Here is a 26,028-nt window from a genome sequence, read left to right on the forward strand (position 1 = left end):
TCCGGGAGTTGGTGATGGACAGGGAAGTGAGGCATGCTGCAGTCCATGGGGTCACAAAGAGTTGGACACGACTGAGCAACTGAATTGAACTGAGATTAATACATGCTCTAATTTCTCTTTTTTAAAAAAAAGATTCATCATTAAATGCAATCTTGCTTTAATCATACACTTACAATTTAGTTTCATGAAATTCAAAGAAAGACATTTTTACCACTTTGACTTTCTATAAATTGACTCTGTACAGGTTTCAACTATATAATTTAAGGATGCTTAATTGTTATTCATTTTGTCATTCAGTAGATAAAATTACCCTTTGGAATAGGAACATAAGTAGGAGGATTTGTGTATTTTTTAGGATGTTTCCAATTACAAATAAGATAATATCAATCAGCAGGGGCTTAAATAATGTAAATATTTAATCATTTCACATAAAGAAAGTTTGTACATTTCTGGGACCACATGAGCTAAGAGATCAAAGTCACTATAATATGCATTAAGATATATTAGTAGGTAGTAAAACATAGTAACATTATGTACCCTCTGATATGATGCACTGCAAAGGGCTCATCATTTCTTTGTTTTTCTGGCCAAAAATGTACACACAGAGTGTGATCTCCACAATAGCCAAAGAGATCTTTTCAAATGTAATTCAGATCATGAACTCTGCCACTAAAAACTCTCTCAATTCAGTCAGAGGAAAAGCCCCTACCACAATGGCTTTTAATGTCATGTGACATCAGCTTCCTTCCACTTCTCTCCCCTGCTAACTTCTCTCTTCCTGAGGCACTGTCAGCCACACTGGGTTCCTGGTTGTTGCTGAAACGTACCAAGTATGCTCTTCTCTCAGGGTCTTTGTTTTGCTTTCCTCCACCTGCAACTTTCTTCCATCCGATACTTCCCTGACATGTTCCTACACATCCTTCAGTGCAAATGCTAGCCTTCCTTGACCACCCCAAATAAAGCAAGATAAAATTCCTTCCTCATCATACCATCAGCACTGCTTATTTCACTTTTTTTTCTTTTTTTTCCAATAGAACTTACTATTTAGAAATATATGTATTTTTCTATACATATGCTTGTGTATACATATACTTGTGTATACATATGTGTGTATATACACACATATGCCCAGTTTCTCTCATTAGAATATGTCCTCCTTAATGCCATAGTTTTTGTTCAACATTATATTGCCAGTGCCTGAAAGGGTACCTGGTACTAGGAGGTATTCCATAAGTGTTTCTTTCACTTTTTTTTTTTTTCCACACTAGGTGGTATGAGGAGCTTCCTCAACCAGGGACTGAACCCACGCCCCCTGCATTGGAAGCATGAAGTCGCAACCAATGGACCACCAGGGAAGTCCTCCATAATTGTTTCTGGAACCAATGAATCTATGAATATGAATTGAATGTAAACCAACCTGGACAAATGCTTTATAGAGGTTATGTTCCCCCTGGGATTTGGGAAGATGTCTTCACGTGAAGGAAGCAGAGAGAATTTGAACACATGATTTCATTGTCCACTGAAGGAGTTCCCCAGAAAAGGAAAAGGCACTGCTTACCAAGTATTTTTTTCAACATTCCTCTCCCAGAGCCAACCTGAGCAGAGACTTCCAGCCAGAGGCAAGAATTAGGCAGCCAGAGACAAGCTTTATGGTTACTCTAAGTCTGTGGTTATTTAAATATATATTTTTTTAATTTTTAAATTTAAATTTAATTTAAATAAATTTTTACTGCTAAGTAAGCCAAAATGTAAGCAGGAATGCTTTATGATACCCTAGATACACCAGGAGTAAACCTTTCCCTTACTTCATGCATTGCTGATATGTCAAAGACAGCATTTCACACTTGACTGAGGACTATCAAAACAATTACCAAGTCATTAACGAGGGCCTTAAAGACTAATTTTGAAACCATATTAGTGAGAAAGATTAGCTTTGATGGGCCTGTTAGTACAGAGGGTGGCATGGATTGGGACAGTTTCCAACTTTAAGGCTCTCTTCTCTGGTTTCTTATCTCTTTATTCCTTGGATTCCTGAGGACACTCCTACAGTAGGTATCCAAAGAAAGACTTTCAGTTTTCATTAAAACTCCATACAGTTTTGCCTGAACAAGCAGAAGACTGTGCTAGAATGCCTTGGTTTCTGAGTATCCAAATTCTGACCATTCAGAGAGGTCACAGGAGAATGAGGAACTGAAAGAAATAGAGTCCCTTTCTTGGACTCTAGAACAGGTGTCTTCAACAGCTGGGATCTAATGCCTGATAATCTGAGGTGAACTGATGCAATAATAATATAAATAAAGTACACGATAAATACAATGCACTCGAATCATCCCAAAACCACCCCCACAAACACCAGTCCATAGAAAAATTGTCTTCCATGAAAACTGTCCCTGGTGCCAAAAAGGTTGGAGACTGCTACTAGAGGACCCAAAGACAGGAGTCAATTAAAATGCCTGCCCCATCCTTTAAAACCTTTTTATGGCAACCACCACGCGACTCTTGGGCACAGTTTTCAAGTTTGTGCAATTTACCTTTCCTTAACTAACTTCTCTCACAGCCTGGGTCCTTCTCTTCTCTTACCTCCAACACCCCAATATTCACCATCTTCACATGGTCTGTGGCTGTCCTAAAGCTCCACAGAGACAATGTGTACTGCCTTTTCCTCCCACGGTGCCACACTTGCTTCTAAATCTCCCCTGGAGGCAAAGCTTCTATCCCTTCTCTGCTAACTTGGTAAAGAGAACATATATTAATATTCTATTCATAATCATTTATACAGAAATAATAAGTTATTAATAGATGTAACTATAGTAGACTAAATAAATAAGTATTTGTTCTGTAAAGATAAGCCTAGGGGCTTCTCTGGCAGTCCAGCAGTTAAGACTGGGCTTCCATAGCAGAGGATGCTGGTTGGAACCCTGACTGGTTACTAAGAATCCACATGCTACCTGGAAAAAAAAAAAAAAATGAGAGGGAGCGAGAGAAACCATTGTGTATCTTGTTAGCTCTGAGGAAAAGAGTACTGTTTTTTATTTCACTCAGGAAGAAATTAAAGAACACAATAATACAGAAGCCAGTTTGGAAGGTCCTGATTCTCTCTGAATTTATGACTAAATGAAAAACAGCAATAGCCATTCTTACCAGATGTGCTTCTCCCTGCCTCCCCTCCCTACAAGGTGGAATTTTTTTTATAAATGGGCCTGACATGTAGAGATATAGAGATGAATGTGTGTCTTAAGGGGGCTGACTATTGATATAGCTGAGATCTGACAGTTGGACAGATGGCCATTGTAAGTGGGTGTTCTGACCCTTTGCCACTTTCCACAGGACGTTCTGTGACAACTTTATTACTCATGTGAGACACTGAGGAGGAGTCTCTTCTTACTCATTTATGAAAACACTAAACAATTAGCCAATATGATTTTTAAATGAGATTTTTTTAAAGGAGAGAATATATAGATATTATGTATTTTCTTCTATTGCAGATACCAAGCCTGTCTCCAGAAGGAGACAGAAATTTTGTTGAACTTCAGTTAATAAGCAATCCTCAAAGTCTGACTCTTTGAGTCAGACTGATATAAGACTCAGACCCCATTTGGGGATCTTTATAGTCTTACAGAACAAGTAACAAGTATAGATTTGGTTAGGAAACTCTCCTTCTTTTTTTCACATCAGTTTTTCTGCTAATACATCCCCTCCCACTGAAAATAATTGAGTAGAAATCAGATCTTAGTATTCTACTCATAGAGTCTGGCTGCAATCAATTGCAGCTCTTACAGAAAGTAATATTGCTGCAAGTTTTGTTTCATTCCTTTGTTAGACTACCTAAGAGATCTGTTTCAATATTTTGAAAAAATACAGGGTATTTAAAGTCTGTATAATACTGTTCAAAGCAAATTATAATAATAGCAAAACAAAAATTGAACTCAATTTCGATCATTGTTTACAGTAACTAAACAAAACTTTATGATTTTCCGATGAGAATGCTATAAACTTTGAAAATCTAGCTTTTTCCAGACATAAATGCATAAACACATATGCTAAGTTCCTTCTACTATATATTTTTCTTTGTTGTCATTCAAAACATATAATTATTTAATATGTTTGGTTTTTTTCATGTGATAAAGTAAGCTGTGTTAATTATCTGGTGTTGTATAAAAATTCACCTCATAATTTAATGACTTAAAACATTTCTTCTCTAACAGTTTTTGTGGGTCAGGAATTTGGAAGCAGCTTAGATAGATGATTCTGTTTGCAGGGGAGGGGGGGGTCTTTCTTACAAGGCTTCAGTTAAGGTAATACCTTGGACCATGTTAATCTGATTACTTAACTGGGCAAGGAAGAGTTCAGTCTGAGATATCTGCCTCTTAAAGGTTAGTTGGTGCTAGCTGTTTGTAGGAAGACTTAGTTCCTCATATCATGGACCTGTCCACTGGATGCCTTGAATAACCTCCTTATATAGTTGTTGCCTGTGAGAGTTAATTCTCAGGTAGGTTAATAAGAAGTCTGGGGTCGTCAAGAAAGAGAAAGGAGTCAGAGGCTCTCAATCAGGAGGAAACAATGAACTTTTTTTTTTCCTACATTATTTTGTCTTAGTTACAGAAGAAAGTTTTTTCTTAAACTCTGAGTTGCTATGACAACAGTCTTTAAGACTAACTTTCTTTATGCTCAGAGTTAATGACTCATTCAGTTCAGTCACTCACTTGTGCGTGACTCTCTGCGACCTCATGGACTGCAGTATGCCAGGCTTCCATAATCATCCAAAATCATCTGGAGTTTGCTCAAACTCGCGTCCACTGAGTTGGTGATGCCATCCAACCATCTCATCCTCTGTCATCCCCTTCTCCTCCTGCCTTCAATCTTTCCCAGCATCAGAGTCTTTTCCAATGAGTAAGTTCTTGGCATCAGGTGACCAAAGTAATGGAGCTTCAGTTATAGCATCAGTCCTTCCAATGAATATTCAGGACTGATCTTTTTTAGGACTGACTGCTTGGATCTCCTTGCAGTCTAAGGGACTCTCAAGAATCTTCTTCAACACCACACTTCAAAAGCATCAATTCTTCAGCACTCAGCTTTCTTTATTGTCCAATTTTCACATCCACATAGGACTACTGGAAAAATCATAGCTTTGACTAGCCGGACCTTTGTTGGCAAAGTAATGTCTCTGCTTATTAATATACTGTCTGGTTTGGTCATAACTTTTCTTCCAAGGAGCAAGTGTCTTTTAATTTCATGGCTGCAGTCACCATTTGCAGTGATTTTGGAGCCCTCATAAATAAAGTCAGCCACTGTTTCTATTGTTTCCCCATCTATTTGCCATGAAGTGATAGGACCAGATGCCATGATCTTAGTTTTCTCAATGTTGAGCTTTAAGCCAACTTTTTCACTCTCCTCTTTCACTTTCATCAAGAGGCTCTTTAAGTCTTCTTCACTTTTTGCCATTAACAGATATCATCTACATAACTGAGGTTGTTGATATTTCTCCTGGCAACCTTGATTCCAGCTTGTGATTCATCCAGACTGGTATTTCACATGATCATTCTGCATATGAGTGAAATAAGCAGAGTGATAATATACAGCCTAGTCATATACCTTTCCCAGTTTCCTGAGACACATCTACAACCGAGCATCATTTTCACTTTGGCCCAGCCACTTCATTCTGTCTGGAGCTATTAGTAACTGCCATCCACTCTTCTCCAGCAGCTTATTGGACACCTTCTGACCTGGAGGACTCAACTTCCAGTGTCATATCTTTTTGCATTTTCATACTGTTTAGGGCTTCTCACAGAAAGAATACTGGAGTGGGTTGCCATTTACTTCTCCTTTGTATCATGATTTGTCAGAACTCTTCACTATGGCCTGTCTTGAGTAGCCATGCACTGCATGGCTTATAGCTTCATTGAGTTACACAAGCTCCTTTGCTACAAGAAATGTGCTACAACACATCCATGAAGGTAATCTATGTGTATATATATCCCCTCACTATTGTGATCACAAAATTTCCTAGAACTTTCAGAAATGTAACAAATTTATCCTTCTTGAAGTTAAAACTGTTTTTTAATTCCCTCTGTAAGTTTTCAGTCTCCACTGAAATAATATTTGCTTATCATTAATGAGTCCAGAATGAGCTATTCAAAATGCAATTTTCTCCCTGGGGCCATTCTGTTCCATGTTTATTGTTACATTTTATCATGTCCTCCAAAAAATAAAAATAGAAGCTGCTTACCTGCAGTCATGACAAATGAAATTCACCATTTCTTGCCAGTAATCATGAACTTCTTTACATGTTCTATTTCTCCAAAGTAATATCTTTTTTGGCTATAGTCTTCAAATCTCTTTAAAATGTCTATTTTTGTTATCACAGGGTAACTTAAGCTAGCAGAAAGCAAGTTTTAGCATATTGATTTTATGTAGAAATAAACTGACAAAAGTTAATTGATTTGCCTAGGGCCTCACTACAGGTACAGGTTGGGACAGAGATTAGAAACCTAATTTTTTGTGCTTCCAGTTTAAAGCATTTTAAATTAGAAGGAGGACCTCACACATGCATAGTTAAAAGTGGTATGTAGGTTGCACAACTATCTCAAGCACCAGACAAGATTATAGGAAACCCACCAATATGACTGCCTTTTGTTTTTCGCTTTAGCACCTCAGAACTGAAATTTTCACAGGTACTTTCTTTATGTGTCAGATTTTGTTCTTCCCCAGGAAGTAACATCATATTGAGAAAATGTAAAAGGGAAATGTACCTGATATATATATATATATATATATATACATTTATATATATAAATATATTAAAAAAAGCCTATATATATGTGTGTATATATACATATCAGGCTTATATATATATATATATATATATATATATATATAGGCTTCCCAGGTGGCACTAGTGCCTGCCAATGCAGGAGACATAAGAGACACAGATTCCATCCCTGGGTCAGGAAGATCCCCGCCTTGGAGGAGGGCATGGCAATCCACTCCAGTATTCATGCCTGGAGAATCCTGTGGACAGAGGAGCCTGGCAGGCTATAGTCCATAGAGTTGCAAAGAGTCAGATATGACTGAAGCAACTTCACACACACACACACACACACACACACACACACACATATATGTAAAATTTTGGAATAAAATAACCACTGCCCTTAACTCAAAATAATGATTTCAATAATGGCCTTTGTTAAGGAATCAAATATGTATAGAGTGTAATTTGGATAATAAAGTCTCAAGATTAGTCTTCATTCCAGTTCAATCTAGAGAGCTAATCCCTATCCCCTAAACAAAGTCAGAACCTCAGAAGAACCATTCAGGTTGGGATACCCCTGATCTAATCAGATTTCTCTGTTTTGAAGACCTCAACATAATCTAAACATGGTCCTAGGGAAACAAATTTAGGCAGTTTCTGTAGATAAGTAGGCATAGTCACTGTCAGACAAAGTCCAGTTATACCAGGGAGTCATTTCTGATTCAATCAACTGGTGTTCTGAAGAAGCCCAGTTTAGCAATACACCTTCTGGGAACTTGGTAAGGATGTCTCTTAATTATAACATCTTCAAAATGAACATGTTGTTGTTGTTGTTCTTTAGTCACTAAGTCATGTCTGACTCTTGCAACCTCATGGACTGTAGCCCACCAGATTCCTCTGTCCATGGGATTTCCCAGGCAAGAATACTGGAGTGGGTTGCCATTTCCTTCTAAAAGGGATGTTCCCAACCCAGAGACCAAATCCGAGTCTTCTGCATTGACAGGTGGATTCTTTTCTGCTGAGCTACCAGGGAAGCCCTCAAAATGAAGGTATTGAACTAAATAAATTCCCAAATCTGCTTGAGCTCAAAATTCTAATTTCTTACATTTTTCCAGAACAACATTACAATGACAAAATAGTAGAGGTACAAATTGTCTTGGATACTATTTGGCCCAGTGTTTTTCAAATTATAATCTAAAGAATCCCTCTGAAATCACAGTAATTACGGAAGTGAAAGATTTTTTAAAACCTGTATTTCATACCTCCCAACTGATGGAAACTTCCCAATGATGAAACTCTTGATTTTGTCAGTTGTATGCTGTATACTCTGCTTCATTCTGTGAAGTCATAAAGTTTTGAAATAAGTTATTCAGTCCAATAACCTACTCATAGATGAAAAAACTAAGTCCCAGAAAATCTACGTAGCTTGCCTAAGACCACTCAGCTACTTGCTGGCAGCATATAAACAGTACATCAAAACTGACGACTTTTGTTTTTCCCAGAATTGTGTTTAAAGTAATTTTAACTTCATTGGGTTTAGTTTGTTAAACACACAAGCTTTGTTTCATTCCAGTATGTCATTGTCTAGTGCAAAAATCTTAAGAAAAGGGTAAGAAAGAGATCTGTACACTTAAGAGTATGTAGCAGCAGCAGCCAGAGAAGGAAATGGCAACCTACTCCAGTGTTCTTGCCTGGAGAATCCCGGGGATGGGGGAGCTTGGTGGGAGCAACCGTCTATGGGGTTGCACAGAGTCGGACATGACAGAAGTGACTTAGCAGCAGCAGCAGCAGCAGCAGTAGCTATTAAGAGATGAAGTAAAGGATTTATTATCTAAATTCTAAGAATTAATTTTAAACCTATTTCTGAATTGTTCCTTACAGTTTATTGATACTGCATAATTAACACATGGTTAACTACGAATCAAGGCTCATGGCATTGTACAGGAGACAGGGATCAAGACCCATCCCCTAGAAAAATACATGCAAAAAGAGCAAAATGGCTGTCTAAGGAGGCCTTACAAATAGCTGTGAAAAGAAGAAAGCAAAAAGCAAAGGAGAAAACGAAAGATATTCCCATTTGAATGCAGAATTCCAAAGAATACCAAGGAGAGACAAGAAAGCCTTTCTAAGCGATCAGTGCAAAGAAATAGAGGAAAACAATAAAATAGGAAAGACTAGAGATCTCTTCAAGACAATTAGAGATAACAAGGGAACATTTCATGCAGAGACAGGCTAAATAAAGGACATATATATTATGGAACTAACAGAAGCATATTAAGATATTCAGAAGAGGTGGCAAGAATACACAGAGGAACTATACGAAAAATATCTTCACGACCCAGGTAATCATGATGGTGTGATCACTCACCTTGAATCAGACATCCAGGAATGTGAAGTCAAGTGGGCCTTAGGAAGCATCACTATGAACAAAGCTAGTGGAGGTGATGGCATCCCAGGTGAGCTATTTCAAATCCTAAGAGATGATGCTGTGAAAGTGCTGCACTCAATATGCCAGCACATTTGGAAAACTCAGCAGTGGCCATAGGACTGGAAAAGGTCAGTTTTCATTCCAATTCCAAAGAAAGGCAATGCCAAAGAATGCTCAAACTACCGCACAATTGCACTCATCTCACATGCTAGTAAAGTAATGCTCAAAATTCTCCAAGCCAGGCTTCAACAGTACATAACCATGAACTTCCAGATGTTCAAGCTGGATTTAGAAAAGGCAGAGGAACCAGAGATCAAATTGCCAACATCTGCTGGATCATCAAAAAAGCAAGAGAGTTCCAGAAAAACATCTATTTCTCCTTTATTGACTACGCCAAAATCTTTGACTGTGTGGATCACAATAAACTGTGGAAAATTCGGAAAGAGATGGGAATACCAGACCACCTGACCTGCCTCTTGAGAAATCTGTATGCAGGTCAGGAAGCAACAGTTAGAACTGGACATGGAACACACTGGTTCCAAATAGGAAAAGGAATATGTCAAGGCTGTATATTGTCACCCTGCTTATTTAACTTCTATGCAGAGTACATCATGAGTAACCCTGGGCTGGAAGAAGCATAAGCTGGAATCAAGATTGCCGGGAGATCTTGCCGGGAGAAATATCAATAACCTCAGATATGCAGATGACACCACCCTTATGGCAGAAAGTGAAGAAGAAATAAAGAGCCTCTTGAGGAAATTGAAAGAGGAGAGTAAAAAGTTGGCTTAAAGCTCAACATTCAGAAAACGAAGATCATGGCATCTGGTCCCATCACTTCATGGCAAATAGATGGGAAAACAGTGGAAACAGTGGCTGACTTTATTTTTGAGGGCTCCAAAATCACTGCAGATGGTGACTGTAGCCATGAAATTAAAAGACACTTACTCCTTGGAAGGAAAGTTATGACCAACCTAGACAGCATATTAAAAAGCAGAGACATTATTTTACCAACCAAGTTCCGTCTAGTCAAAGCTATGGTTTTTCCAGTGGTCATGTATGGATGTGAGAGTTGGACTATAGAGAAAGCTGAGTGCTGAAAAGTTGATGCTTTTGAACTGTGGTGTTGGAGAAGACTCTTGATAGTCCCTTGGACTCCAAGGAGATCCAACCAGTCCATCCTAAAGGAGATCAGTCCTGACTGTTCATTCGAAGGACTGATGTTGAAGGTGAAACTCCAATACTTTGGCCACCTGATGTGAAGAACTGACTCATAAGAAAAGACTCTCATGCTGGGAAAGATTGAAGTCCGGAAGAGAAGGGGGTGACAGAGGATGAGATGGTTGGATGGCATCACCGACTCAATGGACATGAGTTTGGGTAAACTCAGGGTGTTGGTAATGGACAGGGAGGCCTGGTGTGCTGGGGTTCATGAGGTTGCAAAGAGTCAGACACAACTGAGCAACTGAACTGAACTGAATATACTAAATATACTAGCAGAGTGGTTCAGAGTTCAAATCCACTGCAGATCTGTACTCTAAAGAAAAAACTAGATAAACAAGATAAAACAGAATTAACAAAATACTAATAGTTATAAAATACACACTACAGTGGTTATTCTATACTTTTTTCAAGTTTAGAAGCCCTGGTGAAGATTGTACCTAACTTTGAGAATGAGAAATATTACACCTCAAAAAATGTAATCACATGTTTAAGAGTCAAGGAGAAAAACTTAACTTGGATATTTTATTTGAAAAATATATACTAGTTTTCCTCACAGAGAACTATAATTTCACATTAAAAAAAGACAAATATTAGTTTTTACTTAGAAAGATTCTTAAATTTTGTTTCAAAATGTTCACATACAAATACACAGAACAGGCTTTGAAATCCTCTGAGGCCTTGGGCAGATGGAACTAATATTTTGTACAAATACCAATTGCCTTCATTGTTCTTTTCTTCTTTAAAATTTTTTCCCACTTATAATTTTTAAGCAAATATTGGGACATCTGGAACAGTTGTGTTTTTGTTAGAGTTCTGACAGGATACCAGAAAAAGCCTGAAAATTCACAAAGTGTCTCTAGAAAATAAATAAAATATATCATTGGTTTCAGGACAGATTCTTTGCCAGGCTAAAAACTTATTGTTTTTGTCCAAAAAAAAGTAACTAAAATAATTTAATTCACAAATTTTCTCACAGAAAAATATTTTTAAATTATTAATTTTTTTTTTTTTTTGGTAAGGAATTTATGCCTATGATTCCTGATGCTGCCAAATAAGCTTTTTCTTGGGCTGAGATTTGGCAAATTCCTTTGGTAGTACTCATGTTCCCTAGACAACTAGATAATGAAAAAATATCTATTGGGGTTCATACAACACCAAAGAGACGAGCCTGGTAAATGAACTTTGTCTCACTTGTTCAGCAGTTATTCCTCTGAGACAGAAGCATCTGGCCTCACTGATTAAAACTGCTTCACCTGCCTGGAGGCAGTTTATAATCCAATTTTTAATCTAAATCCAGGAATTTCACTGCTGTGATTCTTCACACTGAAGAATCAGTGTGCCTCTGCTTGAGAAAAGAGTTAACTTTAAGTTTAACAAAATCCCATGGTGCTCCAGGCACTGTGACCTAGGATTCAATCGGTGCTGTGCACTGTGGCCTGGCACTCTACAGAGTGTGTTTAACCAGCCGTGGAAGAAAGTAGATTGCTATAAATCCAAATGAATGTGTTCCTTAAGTCTCACATATACCAGGCAGCTGCTCCTCTTACACTAAGTACGTAAAAAGTTACTCTCAGCTTGGTATCAGGTGCCAGGTGAGTGTGGATAAACTTGTCTTAAACAGACTATTCGGAATGTAAGAAGACAGGCCCACCACAGGAGAAAATGTGGCTCTGTTACGGTCAGTCTGGCTGCAGCTGGCACTTTGCAAGAATTCCTGGCAGTATCTGATGAGAATGAAGCCGGGAAAAAGAAAAAAATTAAAACTTTCCAAGAAGTTATGAGTAACTTTTTTAACATTTCAGCTGATGAATATTTAAAGAACAAAAATATCTACCCTGGGGTAGACTAACAGATGAGAAGGACAGAGGCCTGACATTTCCTGGAAATCTTGTCAATTAAAAAGAAAACCAAGAAAAACAAAACCAAAACTGTTACCAATCTCTCACTTATGTGAAAATCGCCATCAGAATTTAATAGAAAATTTTAAGCAAGAAGTTTTAGTTCAAATGTTTGTTGAAATGTGTCCTTAGAGAAATTGTTATACCTGAATGCTAAATGTACATGACCTTTAGTTTTTTTTTTTTAATGCAAAATTCTGCCTGAGTCATCAAAGTCTAGGAACCAAATAAAAGACATTCCTCTTTCTTGAATTGTTAAATGCTTTTTTCTGATACCTGAATAAGTGTTTGGATTAAAATCTCAGAATTGGGTTCAATTCTCTGTTAAAAGAGAATGGGAGGATTTTGTTGTTGTTCAGTCCCTCAGTCATGTCCAGCTCTTTGTGACTCCATGGACTGTAGCCCACCAGGCTCCTTTGTCCATGGGATTCTCCAGGGAACAGTACTGGAGTGGGTTGCCATTTCCTTCTCCAGGGGATCTTCCTGACCCAGGGATGGAACCCTCATCTCTGCATCTCCCTCATTGTATGAGGATTCTTTACCATTTATGCCACCTGAGAAGAAATTGTTTATATATGCAATGTATATTATTGATATACATTAACTCTTCTACCCATTTTTTCTAGATGAGTAAATGAAACTATAGTAAAGTCTGACCTAGCCAGGTCCACTACTCAAGGGCTCAATTTTCATATACTTATCTTCCTGGCATTTCCATTCTGACATTACTAATGATAGTATTTCCAGTGTGAATACTAGTCATTAAACTGTAAAAATCTCAGGTTCAAAGTACATTCAAGTATTCATTTATTTAACATGAATCAGTTATTTAGATTATTTCCAATTTAACTTTTAAGGCACACCTTTGGTCCACATAGAATACTCTATTTCACTTCCTGGGCCCACCGAGGAGGCCAGATGTTGCTGTTTTCCTCTGGGTGTTCTTTCTTAGAATGGAGTGTAAAGAGCAAGCCTATTTTCTCACCTATAGAAACCTTCCTTAACCCAACTCTCCCTTTCCTGGGCTCCTTTTTGCCTGAACAAATCCTTTTCAGTAGTTTTCAAGGATTTTCTGGCTCAACTACTTCTGAGAAACCAATGTTTGTCTTTCAAGATACCCCAGCAGGCCTTCCATATTTATCAACTCCATCTGTTTTCTATTCCAGTTCCTCTAAGCTCCTTTTTACTTGTCAACCCTAATCACTCCCCTGACATTGTCCCCTCCCTAATCTTAGTTTATCTGGGCTTCCCAAGAGACAACTGCCATGTTAAGTCATCTGGCAGGATCATTCCCTTCTCTATGAAATGGTCACAGCAATATTTGTAACCCTGTTTTACAATGGATAATTATGTGAAACGAAAAAATTTTATTTTTTATACAAAGTGAAAAATCCAAAATATGTATCTAAATATAGCACTTTTCACCAGAGTGGGCAACTGAATAATTTCCTAAGATCACAGCCGACACAAATTACAGATATCATACTGGTACTTTGGCTTTTTGCTTTCTAATTACAAATTATGAAAGTAAAGAAATCATTTTTACATCTCATCAATCTCTTCTTAGAGAAAATGACAAATGCAGAGTATATTGAGAATTGAAATGTAAATGTTAAGACATTATGTCATGGTTAAAACTATTTACCGGATGAGTAAAAATAACACTTTTTTATGTGGTGAACCACTTAACTAAAACTGTATAATTCTACATTATTTGCTCTTTTTCTTTTTTAAAAGAAGCCAAACATCTCTAGAACAAACATTTTCTCTGCATCGATTAGATTTAGAATGCCAACAAAGTTGTGTTTCTTTTCTTTAAAGCATATTTGTTTTTAAACCTTTCAATCCACTATTGCAAACAGATGTGCTTTTTTTTCTTCACATGGAAGAAAATAAATAACCAGGTTCCAATTCCCTTTAAATACTAAAAAAAAAAAAAAAAAACAGAAGAAGAAGAAGAAGAAGAGGAAGGAAAAACAATAGGAGTTTTATTTCAGAATTCTGCCCTGTGCCAAACATCTAGTCTATAAAACATTTTTCCCTGTTGGTTTGGAGATAGACATCTGTGTGTGAGGCATCAATCTGTTCTTATGAAACCCAATTCCAGTTCACAGATTTTTGATCTACTGAGTGATCAGTACAATTTTCTGAGGCTTCTTTTTTAAGAGGCAGAAATATTGACAGTCTAAATGCGAACACCTTAAGAAAAACCTTTATTCAAATAAAAACAATAGTAATAGCTACTATTTATGAAACCTCACAATGTTCCAGACTCTATGCAAACTAATACATGTATAATATCTCAGTTAATATTTACTTTTGAAGATTGGAGCCAATATTATCTGCATCTTACAGATGAGAAGGTAGAGAAGAAAATGGCTCTATATTTTGTACAAATCACTTGGCCAATTAGAGTCATAACCAGGTATAAGATCCACTCTGTCTCCTAGTCTAGGCATCTTTTTTCTAAAATGATCTACCTCTCTCAATTAAAATACATATTGGAATAAAAAGGTGAACCTAATGTGAGTCAGATTGAATTATAGCAATAAATTTCTTTTAGGGTCAGCTGGAGAATCAGAGAAAGAGAAAGGTGAGATTCTGTCTACTGCATCTTCAGGGGTCCAGGCACTACCTTATATATTTACCTAGAAGAACTTTTTTATTGAATAGAAATAATGGTAATACAGACATCTCCTCGGCATCCATTCAATACTCACTTATATATAAAGTGAAGTCTTCTTATCATCTGAGTTCAGAAGCATAAAATGGCCTATAGTTCAACAGTCCCCTTCTTTAGGCTTGGCTTAAAGCTATGAAAGGTGGTTCTTTAATATTCAAGCAATTTAAATCAGTCCTCTCTCTTTAAGAGCTCTAAGCACTTTTAAGGCATTATCTCATTTATCTTCTCAAAAACTTTATGTAGGAGAAATGAACTTCACCTTTTCTGGCCTCACTCAGTGGAGTGAGAAAGTTTGCATTTTCACATCTCTACTTAATTTTCCATGCATCTTCCTATGCATGGAATTAAGAATTCCAGAATCCCAGTCTGGCTTTCCCATTAACTTTGGTCACTGTGGGCAGCCCCTTCGCTGCCCTTGGCTGGAGTTCCCCCTGGTATGCAATGAGGTGTCAGGCTAGGTAATCATAAAGTTCCCTTCCAGTTCTACTGTTCTAGGATTCTAAGCTAGTGGAATATTAGTGGTATTTGAAGAAAGAATTATCTTCAAATCTAAAGAATTCTGGACTCAGTTTGCTTCTTCAGCTATTAAAATTGCCTCTGTATTTCCCCAGTAGCCAGACTGTCACATAGCAAGATTCTCCAAAGGCATTGGCAGGACTGCTGCTTAGGTAGCAAAAACTGGACAAGAGGAGAGGAAAAATTGGAATGAAGAAAAGAAAAGGAGAGTTGTTACAGAGAGAAAGAGAGAGCAGAGAGTGGGAAGAAGGGGAAGACAGAAGGGAAAGAGAGAAAGGGAAGAAAAGATAAGGAAAGATGGAGGGAGCAGGAAAGACAGGAAGTTAGTAAGGACAAGGCCCCTAAAACTGGGGGTTTTCTCTATTATTATCATAATAATGCCATTGTTACACTGGAGAGGAGGTTGCATTGGTTTAATTAAAGAGATGAATTTTTAGAGTTAGACTATACTTGGGTTCAAGTTCTGACTCCTCCAATAACTATCATTATGATGTCCCTAGGCAATTCTCTCAAACTTAGTTTATTTTTAATTATAAAACAAAGATAACATCTCCTTTCCAAAGTTTTTGTAATTTATATTAATAATACAAATTACCTAGCACAGAGTAAGTGCACAACATTGTTATTTATAAGTGATATATAGTAATCATCCTTAATTTACCAGTATTGATATTAGCTGCATCTAATAAAGAACATACAAAGAAAGTTTTATATGTTTTAGAATACCACTGGTTCCTGTATCCCTGTCAGCCTCATATACCAGCCATTAATTTCTGCTGCAACGTGTATGAGTGCTAACAGCCATGGACCCTATATTTTGGGGACATCTCTCCCTGTTCACTTTATTGCTTCCTACCAGGAGATGAAGTAATAAATGGAAACAGCACAAGGACATCACCTGAGACTTCCTGGCTTGTCCTCTGTTTTAGGACTTTCTTTGTCTCTGCACACTAAAAATATGGAAAGCTTTTTTAAGGCCACAATCTTCAGAAAATTTGAAAACTCCATGACCTATGTATCTACTGACTTACTCATCTGTGCCCAAGTGATTCCCACTTTAATTAACCCCCATGACTGCTCTGTGTATTCTAAAAGAAGAAGATATGTGTCAGAAAATAAGCAGTTCCAGCCTAGATCTCTAGAGAGGCAGTGGGGCCTATTGGAAGACAAATTGCACTGAAAGCCTGAATTCTTAAATGAAGAATGTAAATGAATGAAAAAAAAAAAGACATACAGGCATCCTTTTCAGGATTAATATGTACAATCTCTTCAGGTATAGAACCACTCCACTTGCATCACTTCTTTTTTTTAAATTTTCTTATGACTCATTCAACTAGCAAAATTTTATTGAGCTAATTGGGGGAATGATCGTGTCAGTAGGGAAAGGAAAGGTTATGACAATACATGACCTTTGCTGTCAAGAAATTTGTGGTCTATTTACAAGCCTTCAGGTGATTTAGCTTTTTCATATAGTGTGTAATAATTGACACCATTTAATTTATACCTACTGGGTCAGCCCTGAGATTCCTTACAAGCCCACTCTGTTCATATCACTAAGATAAATGACAAGGAATAGTTTGGCACAGCACTGTCTGGTGGAAATAAAGTAGTATAGACAAAAATTAAATGGATAATCTTTAAATTTTCTAGTAGTCATAAAAAGTTTAAAAAACAAGTCAAATTAATTTTAAAACTAATTTATTTAATTGTATCTAAACTATTATCTTTTCAACATGAAATTAGTATAAAATGTATTGATAAGTATTTACATTTTGCTTTGCATTAAGTTTTCAAAATCCAGTGTGTATTTTTCATATGTATAGCATATCACAACTTGGAGCAACCACACTTCAAACAACCATATGTGACTAGTGGCTCTGTATTAACAGCATAGATCAAGCATTTCCTTTGAGTTACCAAGTAGTTTATTTATTTCCATTATCTATCTATACTCAACCCTTCTACCTCAGCATTTACCCTTATATTTAAATCTCCATTATTTTAAGGAACAAAGAGGTGTGTCCATATTTGATAATGCCTCGGACAACTAGGTAGGACTCAATTTTCTTGAATATATATTCAGTGTTTCAACTGGTAACCCATGATGCTTTGATATTGTCTTACTAACGGTATTTAGATATGTTTAACATTCATGGTAGAAGAACCATAATGGCAACATAAAATTATGGTCTTTGAAAGGAAATGTCAACGGGTGCTGTAAGCCACTGAAAGAACACCCAGAGTTTAGGAAAGCAAAGGTTATAATTGTTGTACTCAGGGCAGCATTTAACTGGGTAATGCCCTTCTAGTTACCTTTCAAGACCATCAACAGTGGCATTCTCACATTTATATATTGCTTTGATGAGAACATGGAGCTGTATCTTCAGTTAAAATATCTTACCATAATTGACTAGGAAATAGACCATCCACACAAACTTTAATTCCATTTCTCTGGCTTGTTCTGATCTTCCTTAGGGCTCTTCATAGTGCCACTCAGAATCCCTAACATAGATGTCATAGCTAAGGATGATAGGAATGTACTATGTGAACCTTGGCAATTGTCAAGAACTGTTTTGAGTCTGGGATTTTACTTTGCTTCCAATCTATTAAGTTAGCTTGCCATTATTTCATAGTTGCTAGCAGATGGCCAGAGACTCCTGGGTCGGAAACAAAGGACTTTATTACACTGATTACATGTTCTCTTCAGTTCCCCTTGCCTCTCAAGTTCCATAGGGTGATACTCAAATGGATGTTGTGTTCACTGTGAGGACACATTACATCTTAAGAATCTCAGGTTATGGAACTCTCAGTCTTCCAAAAAGTCTGTTGGTAAACCTACCCAACCTTAATTTTGGAGGGAAACAGTGTCTTTATCATCCTGGCTGCTGCTGCTGTGAAATCGCTTCAGTCCTGTCCGACTCTGTGCAACCCCAGAGACGGTAGCCCACCAGGCTCCCCCGTCCCTGGGATTCTCCAGGCAAGAACACTGGAGTGAGTTACCATTTCCTTCTCCAATGCATGAAAGTGAAAAGTGAGAGTGAAGTAGCTCAGTCATGTTGGACTCTTAGCGACCCCATGGACTGCAGCTTACCAGGCTCCTCCATCCATGGGATTTTCCAGGCAAGAGTACTGGAGTGGGGTGCCATTGCCTTCTCTGTATCATCCTGGAGAGCAGGATAGTAACAAATCTTTCCTCTGCCCTAAAAGAAGATATTTTCTCCATCTTTCAAGACTATTTACCATACAAATACCCTTGAAAAGACACTTAGGGACAAAAGCTATCAATGGCTTTGCTCAGAAAATATACAGAAATGAGAAGAATCCATGGAGAAATATCTCATTATACCCTTGTATTAAAACCCCTCACTGGCTCTTTATTATCTATTGGATAAATTCCTCATCTTGTCACAGTAATCAGTACTTATTTATTGCTTGTTATTAGACATGAACGATTATCAGATATCTGCAAAAACTAAGATCTAACAGATAAAAAAGATTTAAAAGGTAATCAAGGTAAAAATTAAAAGGACAATTCTAGTCATTCCCATAAAAAAGTATTTAAAGAATTAATGGATCTTGTTATGACATCTTAGTTTTCTCAAACTCAAACAATCCTAAAATCTGTGAGAATTCAGGTTTTGCTTATTATTACATTTCCTTACTTTGTGCCCTGATTTGAATTTCAGAAAATATAACTAATAGAATAATATTTAATCTCATGTGTTCATATGACATTATATCACATTCTTCATTTTTTCTAACAGAATGATAAGTATATTTTATAAAATATATCTAGGTTGTACAAACTCATATTGAAAGCTTCCTATGTGTGTAGATTATATTTATATACCTAAGCAACTATTGTGTGAACTACTAGTACTCATTACCTTATATAGAATCTACAACTAAAAAAAAAAAAGAATCTACAACTTTTTAAACAGCTGTGCAGAGAGCTATGTTGTTTGGGATAGTTAAGGAAGTTGGAAACCACATCTAATTTAAGCTTTCGGGAGAATATAGGTCATAGAGGTCATTCTTTAAAATGCTGTTGGAAAGCAATTCTAGAACTGTTGCCCGACTAGGACCTCCTTTGGAAGACCAGTCAACTTGTGCTGTACTCTGTGATTTGTGGAGACCTCAGAGAGGCCCAGGTTTGGCTCACTTTTCAGCTGACCATAAGAAGACTTGAGAGTAGACTGTCTCAGGCAATAGTCCTACCCACTGAATGAATCACCGACTATTTCTTGCAGCTTCTTGGTGTTTTTGAGTGACTTAGTCATCAAAATCTTGACCCTTAACAGAATCAGTTCTCAAAGTTCACATAGATTGTACTTCTATGGTAGATTGATAATTTTCTACTCTAATGCAAAATACTCAACCAGCATTTTAAAAGTCATCACTGATGACCATATGGTCTGTATAAAAGAATATTGGATGAAAGTTAGCTTTCGAAGCACATCTTAGTTTCACCACTAATTAACTCGAGCCACTAGTCACTGTAGCTGTCTGGTTTCCTACTTACAAAATGGCCAGAGCTGAAAGGGAGCTGTGATTCAGTGACCTCTCATGTCTTTTTAGTCTTACCTTTGTACAATTCTATCTCATTTAAGATCTAGCCTTGGAGAGCGTGTACTGAAAGGAGCACATGTAGATGCTTTTCAATTTCGGCTGCTGTTGCTGGTTTACGAGGTAAGATACTTGTAGTCCTGTTCAGAAAGCATCATGTATAGAGCTTAACAAATGTGTGCGGCCATTTGTCAGCATTGGTATCTCTTCTGTGACACTTGGATTGCACAACTAGTTTTTCTTCTTTTGGGGTGACTCAAATTTTTCAGGGTGTTCCTCCTGGGTGACATGTCACATGGGAATATGAAGTAGAAGGCAGATATTGTCAGTTTAACCAGAAGGTAAAGGAAAAACACAATCACCCTCCAGTCCACTCATTCTGAATCTTCTCACAGGATCAAAGAGAAACTCAGAGATAGATTTCTTGCAATTTTCCCCTTTGATAGAGTGGGATACCTCAGTCAGATGAATAATACATGTGCTTGCAAGCAACACAAATTTAAAAGAATCTGGCATTTACAAAGCAGCTTTACTGGTGGGAAGAGTAAAGGCTTTGAATATTCTGTCACTTTGAAAACAGGTTCTGTGTCACCCATCAGGTCACACAAACCATCTGATTGACTGCCACTTGATGAAAGTATTTATTAAAGTCAGAATGGGGAAATATCAGTTTGAGGAATGGAAAAAGGCTGAAAGATTTATTTTTAAACCTCTAGGAATAGAAGGGGTGAGATTTCTGTTTCTAGAGTGAAATAAAATATCAAATTTGGTTTTGATTCAATAGGGGAAAAACATAAGTCCTAAAACAGTGAATTGTTTTTAAGTCTTAAGAATTTTGCTTCCACAAAAATGGAGTGGAGGTAGTTTATCCTATTCCTCCAAATAAATACAGCTAATAACTCTAGATATTATGTAGGAAACAAATATAAGAAGACTGAAAAGTAGAAAGAAGAAAGTTTGCTAACTGACTTCAAGACACAAGGAATGACATGGTAATGACTTCCTTGAGTCTTTTTTTTTTTATTTTTGCCCTTATGTTCATAAAGAGATGGTCACAACTGAGTGACTAACACTTTAACTTCACTTTTTAAGACTTGGAGCTGAAGAAGTTGGTAACCCAGGAATACCAGCAGGTGTAGCCCCCAAAAGACCCCTCAGAATCCTGCTCTCTCAGGTCAAAGTACCATGAATAAGGCAGACTGGAAAAATGTAAAACTGTTTCATAATAACTGCTCTACTCTAGACAAATAACAGAAAAAACTGAGGTTCCCACCTCTACCTATGCCAGCAAAGGCTGAGTGGGGAAACCAGACTCCATTCTGTCCTAGCTATAATGAGGTATTCCCTACACTCCCACAAAGGTCATGTCAGAGAAGGTCAAGTATGGACCTGGGGCTTCCACAACCCTCACCAATGTTGGTGAGAATGGCCACCATCCCTGTCATGGAAACCACATGGCAAGCCTGGACTTCTTCTAAGCCAACAATAATGAGGTGCTCCTCAGTCTTCACCGGGGTGAATCAGAAGAAGCCTAGTGTAGATCCAGGACTTTCACTATCAACCAACAACATTGAAGCCACTCACACTGTGGTGTTAGTGAGAAGAAATGGGGAGCTGGAACTACCATACCCAACAAGCAGTTGCAAGGTTCCCCTTATATCTGGTGGCAAGGGCTTCCCAGACCCAGGTTCAATCCTGGGTTGGGACAATTCCCTGGAGAAGGGAATAATAACCCACTCCAGTAGTCTTGCCTGGAGAATCCCATGGACAAAGGGTCCTGGTGGGCTACAGTCCATGAGTAGAGTACAGTAGAGTAGAGTAGAGTCCGCAGAGTCGAACATGACTGAGCGACTAAGCACACACACTGAAGAGTGTCTAGGGAAACTGGATTTCTGCCTTCGCCTGGCAGGAAAGAGGCAGATACTGAACCAGTGCCAGAGAAATCCACCTGAAACAGAAGGTTAAAGTAAGATCCAAAGTCTTCTAACAGAAAATTAATATGATCCACAGTCTTAAAACTTAAATTATTGATATAACAACATAGTCTGATAATTTAAGTTTCAATGAAATTTCTACATTTCAATTTAAAAAATCAAGCATATGCCAAACCAGGAAGTTATCAAACTGACTAAAAAAAAAGATAATTGATGCATTACCAGCACCAAGATAACAGAGATGTTAGAATTATCTGACAAAGATATCAATATTGGCCACAAAAAACATGCTTTAATAAGCAATTATGAACATGCTTGAAACAAATTTTAAAAATGGAAAATAGCAATGAAATAGGAAGTTGTAATAAAGACATATAGGAAATCAGTAACAGAAAGATAGCAGAAAAATTTCCAACCACTTGGAAACTAAATAACACACTTCTAAATAATCCATAGGTCAAAGAGGAAATCTTAAGGGATAAAACAAAAAATACATTGAACTGAATAAAAATGAAGACACAACATGAAAATAAAAGATATAACTAAGAGCTGAGAAGGAAATTTACAGCATGAACTGCATATATTAGAAAGAAAGAGAAATTTTAGTAAGCTCCCTTGTCAAGATCCTAGAAGGAAAAATAAACCCAAAACAAGCAGAAGATGGGAAATAATAAAAATAAGAGCAGAAATGAAATTGCAAACAGGAAAAAATAGTAGAAAAATCAATAAGCAAAGAGCTAGTTCATTGCAAAGATCACAAAAGAAAATGACAAACTTCTAGCAAGACTAGTAAAGCAAAAAAGAGAGAAGACATAAATGACCCATATCAGGAGTGTAACGGAATATTACTATTGACCTTCTAGACATCAAAAGAAAAATAAAAGAATACTACAAAAATCCTTACACACATAAATTTGACATCTTAGATGAAATAAATCAATTCCTTAGAAAAGATAAACTACTAAAGCTTATTCAGTATGAAATAGATGATTTGATTAGGCCCTCAAAATGGCTGGGCATTACCTTGTATTTAGTAACGATTATTCAAATAAATGGCATAGATCATTTATTGAAGGACTAGATACTCACCACTATATTTTTCCCTGAGGCTGTAAAGTGCTTCCTCTTGGGAAACAGATCCCTTGTTTAATCAACAGATTTTGAGTCTAAGCCCTTACTCAGGGAAATATGTAAAGAGTATAAGAGCTCATCTGGTCTTCACATTTTTTTGGTTATATACTAAACAATACCCTTGTGGTCTATGTATCTGCCTTCTTCCTATAATAGTATGTTATACTGAGCATTTTTAATTGATTTTGTTAAATCAAGTCCTCCCAGCTGTCATGAGGACCAAACAGCCCTTTATAGTAATTACACTTTCTTGACTTTTGATTCTTAAATACTGTTACCTGTTCTTTGCTACTTCAGGACTCTCATTCCCAGCACTGCTTAAAAACTTCAATCTGTTAATAGCATGATTTCCTATAAGGCTCAATGTACCAAAGATAGCCATCTCTGACCTTGATACTGCTGTCTCTACACACACACACATCTTCCTTACTATGTTCTTAAGTATAGTACCCTATGGGCCCTCCCAAGGAAGTTATTAGGACAAACCTATGAGGAAGTAATCAGGATACTGCAGGAGAAGAAGCTCAATTAATATGTGATTTTAGCACCTGATTCTATGGAGAACTCTGGAGCACAAATTACTTCACAAAATTGTTGCATCTCAATGCATAAAAGCTAAGCTTTTTTTTTTTTTTTTTTTAACCCTTATCAGTTCAGTCAGTTCTGGCTATCATCCTCCACTGGGAAGAGTGGCATGACCTTCCAGGAGTCCTGGGGTAGGATGCCTTCTGTTGGCCAAAGATAGATCTTCAGAGAAATACATAGATGTGAGTTATTACCAGCCAACACTCATAGTAGCTGCCATATGAGTTCCCTAACCAAGTAGTTTTAGGCAGGGCACCATGTCACTGCAGTTTGGGGACTACACTGGTAAGACCAAGCTGCATAGCGCCATGGGTCTGAGCTTGGATGTACAAAATGACTAGAGCTATTTAGCAGCTTCAATGCAAGTGTTAAACAAAGGGAAAGAGGCAGAAATGATTATAGTATGGAATTACCAGGGAATAGGACTCTAGAATCCAGATATGACCTAGTCAACTATTAATATCCTTTTTTTATTACTTACTATTTCATTTTTCTTTTGAATATATAAATATTCACAAACATTCAAAATTTTAAAATATGGAAAAGACTTAACTTTGCATATCTATTCTTTATTTCTTTCCTTTCATCTCAAAATATTTGTTAGTTTTGTTTTCATTGCTTTATTCCCCGCTTAGCACCTTGCTTTAGTTTTGTTTTCCAGTTTGCGCTTTAGTTTTGTTCTTAACTGGTAAATATAATTTTTTATTTCCTTTGTTCACCAGGTCAATCTACTATACTTAATAGTTGGACTATTTTAACTTTTCTTATGGGTGTGTATATGTATATGTGTATGTTCCATTATTTTAATATTATCTGTCTGACTTTGTAACTGCCATTTGTCTGGAGTTCATCTCTGGCTTCTTGCTTTTGGGTATTTGTTTTATGCTCACTTAATGCCATAACAAACCACTTGTGGATCTTTGTTCCTGACCAGAGATCAAGCCCTGAGCCTTCAGAATGGGAGCACTGACTCCAAGACCCTAGACTACCAGAGAACTAACCCTAGGAAATATCAAATAGTGAGAACTCACACAAAGGAAACCACTTGAGTACAAGACCTGGCATCACCCAACCACCAAAAGCACCCTGTGCAGGATGCCTCATCTAAACAACAAACAAAGCAAAAATACAAACCCAATCAGCAGCAGAGAGGATTACCACCTCACTCAGCCTTGCCCAACAGAAGAAAAGCAAAAAACAAACAAAACAAAACAAAACAGTAAAAATCTCACCCTGTATGAAGCTTACACAACCCACTGGACCAACCTTAGAGGGTAGAAACCAAAAGGAAGAAAGAATTTAACCTTGAAGCCTGGGAAATGGAGACTTCAAACACAATAAGTTAAAAAAATAATAATAATGAAAAGGGAGAGAAATACTAAACAAATGAAGGAACAAATTAAAAACACAGAAGTTCAAATAAATGAAGAGGAAATAGCAAACTCCCTGAAAAAGAATTCAGAATAATGAAAGTAAAGATGATAAAAACCTTAAAAACAAAATGGAGAAAATGCAAGAATCAATTCACAAAGACCTAGAATAATTAAAAGAATAAACATACAGAGACAAACAACAAAATTACTAAAATTAAAAATACTCTGGAAGGAATCAACAGTAGAATACATAAAGAAGAAGAATGAATCAGTGAGCTGGAAGAGAAAATGGTGGAAATAGCTTATGATGAACAGAATAAAGAAAAAAGAATGAAAAGAACTGAGGAGAGTCTCAGAGACCTCCAGCACAATATCAAATGCACCAATATTTGAATTATAGGGGTACCAGAAGAAGAACTATGAACCATGAAATTCCAGATGTTCAAGCTGGTTTTACAAAAGGCAGAGGAACCAGAGATCAAATTGCCAACATATGCTGGGTCATTGAAAAAGCAAAAGAGTCCCAGAAAAACATCTATTTCTGCTTTATGACTCTGCCAAAGCCTTTGACTGTGTGGATCACAATAAAATTGTGAAAAATTCTGAAAGAGATGGGAATATCAGACCACCTGACCTGCCTCCTGAGAAACCTGTAGGCAGGTCAGGAAGCAACAGTTAGAACTGGACATGGAACAGACTGGTTCCAAATAGGAAAAGAAGTATGTCAAGTCTGTATATTGTCAACCTGCTTATTTAACTTATATGTAGAGTACATCATGAGAAACACTGGGCTGGAAGAAGTACAAGCTGGAATCAAGATTGCCGGGAGAAATATCAATAACCTCAGATATGCAGATGGCAGATACCACCCTTATGGCAGAAAGTGAAGAAGAACCAAAGAGCCTCTTGATGAAAGTGAAAGAGGAGAATGAAAAAGTGGCT

Source organism: Oryx dammah, unplaced genomic scaffold, assembly GCF_014754425.2.
Source record: "Oryx dammah isolate SB20612 unplaced genomic scaffold, SCBI_Odam_1.1 HiC_scaffold_2, whole genome shotgun sequence".
In the NCBI taxonomy this organism is placed as follows: domain Eukaryota; kingdom Metazoa; phylum Chordata; class Mammalia; order Artiodactyla; family Bovidae; genus Oryx; species Oryx dammah.